The 6480-nt window shown below is 36.7% G+C and overlaps 1 protein-coding gene across 15 annotated transcripts in view; it reads right to left on the bottom strand.

The window, feature by feature from the left end:
- Positions 1-6480, bottom strand: part of KLHL32 (kelch like family member 32) — a 184215-nt gene that overhangs the window by 57935 nt on the left and 119800 nt on the right. The gene's annotated exons all lie outside the window — the stretch shown is intronic.

Below are 6480 nucleotides of genomic sequence, written 5' to 3' on the forward strand. Positions count from 1 at the left end.
TTAACACATCTTTGAAATGTCTCTTTTTCAGACTCCTGGGAGGCTGAAGCACTCTTACAGAAGCAAGTAATCTTGTTAACTATCCTGTACCTTGCTTTCTCCCACCTTCATGTAATCTGTATGTTCTCTCTTTAATTCCAAATGCATAAAAGAAATACCAAAACTGTCATTCTCCAGGGCATTTCAGATCTTACTTCCCGGGAACATTCTTAGTTTTGTTCAAATAAACTTACAAAAATTCTCTATTGGTTTGGATATTTATATCAACACTTCCTTTCTCTTAAATCCTATACTAGACCATCACCCAACTATCAATTTCTGTTGCATAAATTTCTAAATTTTCAATATATTCGATATAAAATGAAAATATAATGATTAATCATTTCCATTCGTTCCATCCAATCTCTAACACAATCTACAGACTTTCCACCACACGGATTACAGAGCCGCAGCAAAAAATAATGGCGCTCCAGCTTCTCTTTCACACTGATTTAAATCTCTTGATCAGATTTTAAAGTGATCCTCCCTTACAGGCCTTCTCTTCCTGCTTTGTTCTTTATCATCTTGTACCCTGAAAGAATGAAGAGCTATTCCCTACCTCTGTCAGAATTCTCTATCCATTTTTCCTCATCAAAACAGCTAGAGTACCAATTTTCCGGATTCTGATAAAGACCTTCAGCAACACTTTCCTGTACTACTTTTATTGGAGTCCTTTTTGAAAATTCTCACAAAGCTGCACAACAGGTGAAAATGAAAACTGGTAATTTATTAGGAAGTGCATACTGCTGGCTCACTCATTATAGGGTAATAGAACCTCTTTGACTTATGAAAAAATGCTCAGGTACTTTAAATTTCTGTTTTCTTAAAGACTTGGTATATTTAAAGAGAATACAGTGAGACCTACATTGAGACCTATACTATGAAATGAGTCAATCACTTAACCTTTGTGAGCTTCAGTTTCCTCACTTGTTAAAATTTGAGTAATACTTGCCTTATCAATCTTAACAAGGCTGATGAGAGACTCAAGTGAAATTATGTGTGTAAAAATGCTTTAAAAATATAAAGCTCTCCAGGATTGTAAAGAATTATTATTGTTGTTATTATTACTGATGAACTTCTGTGCCTAGCCTTGGGGCTTCTGCCTCATGTATAGCTTATAGCTGGGTTTTATTTTTAAATCCTTGATAACCCAGGTAGCAGTGATATTACTGCAGGCCACCAATGCATAAATAATATTCTTCAGTCATCTTTTTCCTTTGCACAGCAGCAACAACAAAAATATCAGTCTGGAAACAACATGAATCACAATGAAAATTAGAAGCAGAGAACATAAATATGTCATATCTCATAAATCACCTTGTTGTTCTGTTGTGCTCATTTAAAAAAAAAAAAAAAAGAAAAAAAACTAACTCATGGGAATAGCCGCCCATGAATACAAGTTAGGTCTCCTGTAATTTCTGATAATCACTGCCCCTCATAGCTACTTGACAATCCACAGCTCTAGCACTGAGGATTAGCTGGAGCAAAGTCCCTCTGAAATGAACGTGTCATGCATCTAACAAAGGAACACAGCTCAGGCAAACAACAGCAAAGCCACTAGTCAAGCTCCTCGGGGATGAGTCCTCGCAGAGGAATTAGTGACATGTAGATCAGGACAAATGACTAAATATACACTTAGTTACCAAGCCCTGAAATAGTACCGTTACTCAGTGTCCAGCTGAGGGCTCTCAGAGGATAAGACATCCTCTGGGCACAGCACTATTTGGGATGTGAAGGAGCTTCTGTTTATTCTCCTAACATCTAATAAGAAGGAAATGGAGGTATCCTCATCACTTTTGTAGGAAAGATGGTATGTAACTGAGAGGAACTGGCAGAAGTTTCAGGAAAAAATCAAGAAATGGTACACATTTAGTTTAAGGGACAGCAAGTAAAAAAATAAAACAAGATACCATGAAGATGCCCAGAAAGTGCCCATCTGAAAAAAATAGTAATGACACATGCATATATGAAATTGAATTGAGGAAGAATGGGAATATGATGAAAGCTACCATTTTATTTGGGGTAAGAGTTCTCAGGTCACAGTATTTTATTCCATGTCTAGTTACCAAGGTCCAAGTGTTAAAAATGAGAACACTACTCATGGAAGTTTTTATTAAAAGATCACCTGCAGTCTGATTTCTTTGAGGCTTGGACTATTGGATTAACAATGGTTTGCGAAGCTGTTTAGAAAGTACATGCAACAAACAAGAATTAACAATAAGTAAAGCATTGAAGAAAAGGCAAAAGGACACGGGGTGGTGTCGAAATGTCCAAACATAAGCATTCCATTTTCCAATGTACCCAAATCATCTGCACATGCCCAAAGTTTGCAAAGAAATCATTAAACTATTTGGTACAGGTCAATCCTCATTGGAAAGGAATCAGGGAAGAGTGGCAGAGGAAAGCTCCACATCGGATTCTAAGACCCATGAAAGCAAGGCCCCATCAGTCCTGTCCACTGCCCAGAACCCGTCATATAGCAAGTAATGGTAGTCCTCAATAGCACATGATTAGGCAGAGTGAGTACTGAACAACTATTTGAAATGAATGGAAGAATGAATGAAGCTCATGTCACAAAGCAGAATTAGAGTTAGCAACGTGACAAAGACATGGAGGCAGGCAGAGTCGGCCATTACCCTTTCAATCTACAGGCACTCCACCCGAGAACAGGAATGGTCAAACCCTTCCTAATTTCTTTTAAAGTCACAAGATTAATTTTATTCACCTCCGTGTCCATCACTCCCAAGGTATTTTGAGCTTCTATTATAAATTTAGTGGCTGTAGACCAAAGCGAAAACAGCCTTAAAATTAGAAGACATAAATTTGATTTCTAACTTTGTTAGCTCAGTTTTCCCATTTGTACCACAGGAGAGACAGGAGAGACAGGAGAGCAAAGCAATGATGAATGCAGAAGCATTCTCAAAACTGTGACATGATATTCAATTATGATGTATTATGATAGTATTGTCAGACATATAGTACTGTTTGAAGTCCCTACTTCTCCTTGGCCAGAGGTACATTTGGTTCAATTTATCATATAAGAGATAAAAGACAAAAGCTGAGTATATTACTAGTGTTCTCTATTTTCTATCTATAAAGGGAAAGTAGCTTTTGTTTGGGTTCACTTTCTGGAACTTTTTTTGAGGAACATGATTAAATCAAACTATAATATGGGTTGTTTTATGGTGTAGATAAAAGCCTAGGAAGGGCTCGTCAAAAAAATCATTACGTTTGAGGTTGTGGACTACTGTAAACAACATGAACTTATGTCTCTAGAGATACAAAATGAATGTGTGATTAACAGTAGGACTATGGAAACAAATGTCCAATGAAAATACAAGGAAAAATGCAGTTTTAAAAAGTCAAATTCTTTTTATATACCAATGTTCCTAAATAAATCCAAGCTTATATAGAAATAGTGGGATGTCTTATTATCCATTCAATCCATTTAATATAAAAAGTCTACATTACTGTTTTTATTTATTATTTATAAAGTACAAGACAACAATATAGCAGTGTTCAATGCAAACACAACAGGCACAGCCTTTGCCTCTGGAGACACATAATCAAAGACAGACCTAAAGAGGATTACCCCCCACCCCCAAACTAGGGGACTTGGTCCTTATTGCCACAGTATAATGGGATATGACTAGGATAAAGAATTGGTTGGTTTTATTATCCCTTAACTCCAGGCAAAGTTAGGCTCAAAATACAAGGATGTGCCCTCAACCTAAGGTTAGAAGGGAAGAAAAACATTGACATATGAGCTGTCCTTATAAATAATAAGTACTCTTCACAAAATGTAGGACAGTTTATAATAATTAAAGGGAAATGAAACTTCTCCACAGTCAGAGATGAAACTAAGCCAAATTTCTCTAACTCAATAATTAAACATTTTTATAAAGCTTTTTATCCCCGGATCTAGCTTCTAACACTGTGCACAGCACAAAATAGGCACTCATTTTTCTTTCCACAAACTATCTTTATTCATTTAAACATATCCTTCTTGTTTCTGCTACTTTAGAGAAGGAATAATAATCCAGAGAGCTGAATTAATGGTTTAAAATCATGAGGATCCCTTTGAGTTGGGGTGAGGCCTGGGAGAGGGAAAGTGAGTTAGTAAATCTGCACTCCGCCTTACACTTACTCTACTATGGCCTTGGGCACTTAGTAGATGCTCAACAAGTACTGATAGCTGGAGAGCCACACCTTCTCCCTATGCTAGCAAAAATAAGAGTTTACATTATAATCAGATTTTTTCTATAAACTGTACTCCCATGGAAAGTAATCTCTCCTTCATTCTGGATGAGTAGAAAGGCAGAAACTGCACTTTCTTAGAAGAAAACTGTGATGAGCCAGCACTTTCTATGAATATGGCAACAGACCCGATATGTGGGAACAGTAGGGAATTGTTTCACAATTCCACTCTAAGTTTTATAGTAGGACCTCTGATTAGTTGTCAGAAACTATAAGTTGACTACAACAGGAGAAATTTAACAGGGCTCTATTGAAACAAAGTCCTATAGCTAAAACCCAAAAGCAAAAATAAAACTGGCGGAGATTTGTCAGGTCACGAATGCAAGTGGCCTCATGTCCCATCCTTCCTTTTCAGCTGATTTGCTCACTTTTAGCCTCCTCTTTCTTTAAGCTCCATAACCAATTTGGTGTCTTTGATCTGCAACCTGAGAAATCACTGACCTTGAAACTGTAAGACCAAATTTTTGAGCTGAATTGAACTGAATTAAAAAAAATTTTTTGAGGGGTCTTCTATGTTCTTACACACTAAAGTGCATAGTTGGCGCAGTACCTACATTACCTGTGAATATAAAGTGAAGTTAACAGGTCAGATGGAAAAAAAAGGGGAGCAGATATAAGGCATAATCTTGGGGGATTTCACAGGTTTCCAGATCCACAGAATGGTTATTATGGCCTGCAGCACATTTTATCAGGAAAGAGACTAGATAAGGGACAGTGGGAAAAAAGTAAAAAAAAAATTTGTTCAGTGAGGATAATTTGAAGGTTCTTCTGACATGTCTTCAGAACCAGACTGTGTGCAGTCCGGTAAATAATGAAATTTAGACCTTTCACCAAAATAAAGAGAATGTCCCAGATTATATAATCAGCAGACTGTAGAAGAGCCACATGTATAAATGTGTGTGTGTGTGTGTGTGTGTGCTTACTGAGTTCTCCCATAAGTTACCAGTTGCACATATTAATCGAAGAGTACTACCTTCCATTCGCTTTTCTATTACCTGTCTGATTTTGTGCCAATTTCCTTCCTCCTTCCAACACCTCTTGCTTCACTATTCTTTAACACATGGGATAGGGATTTGTCAAAGTCAATGAGCACTTTATTACAGTGAGAACGCTCCATAATGAACAATTCAGCAATTTAATGAGATTCTGTAGATCTGTCTCCAGCCTGTCCATCAAGTTTCACTTCTATAAAGCACCCTGACACTAATCCTTTGGCATACCCAATCTTCACCCTGGGCTGAATATTAGATTCTTCCATGGTATATTGCATTACTAGTATAACCTCAGCAAAAATGATAAACTTAACTATACTTGAGGCAATATAGCTGGTTTGATTTGATTTTTCTCTATTGGATTGAGTATGAGGGAATTATTTATTTACTAAGATAAAGCAAAAACAGTTTCTTAATGCCTGCTGAATGCCCATATTGATCATATTAATGTGAGTTTTTTTAATTCTTTCTTGAGGACCATGTATAGAAAAAGTATTGCCTGCATGGAGAGAAGTTTTTAAAATTCCACATTATAATATTAGTAACCTTTAGAGAGGCAATTATGATGACTCTTAAGTGGATAGTATGGAATTTTTTGGACACTCAGACATCTAGACATTACCATGTCCATTTCCAGCACTGCCTTCAACTATGCCACAAAAAGGGATAGAAACTACAAGGATGGTTTGCTCAGATCTCAATTCAGTCAGAAATAATTAAATGTAGAATTCATTCCAAGCCTTTTTCCCTTTGAGAACTGAAGAAAAATTTGGCAATTTCCCATTTTGAAATGACCAGAAAATTTTGAGGATTTGTGTTTATAGAGAGAGCAAGAGATAATTGAAATTCATACCAAAAACTCAACCTCACCAACACTTTTGACCTGAATAACATTATAAGAAATACCAAAGAAACAGAAAAAAAAAAACAACTATGTCTTATTTTCTATTTGTTATATTTTCTTTGTCAAGACAGTGTGATGAGGATAGGTGTCAGCAAATTTGGATTTGAAGGCTGGCTCTGCTCTGTAATGCTGAGCAAGACACTAAAGCCTCATTTTGCTCATCTGGTAAATGGGGTGATAATAGCCATCCTTCACGCCTGTTGTGATAAGTCAATATATTTGCAAAGAGCCTGGGTCCTGGCAGGCCCTCAGTACACCACAGCTCTTATTACCTTCACTAGTGAAAGC

The sequence above is a fragment of the Pteropus medius genome, unplaced genomic scaffold, assembly GCF_902729225.1.
Source record: "Pteropus medius unplaced genomic scaffold, Ma_sr-lr_union100, whole genome shotgun sequence".
In the NCBI taxonomy this organism is placed as follows: Eukaryota; Metazoa; Chordata; class Mammalia; order Chiroptera; family Pteropodidae; genus Pteropus; species Pteropus medius.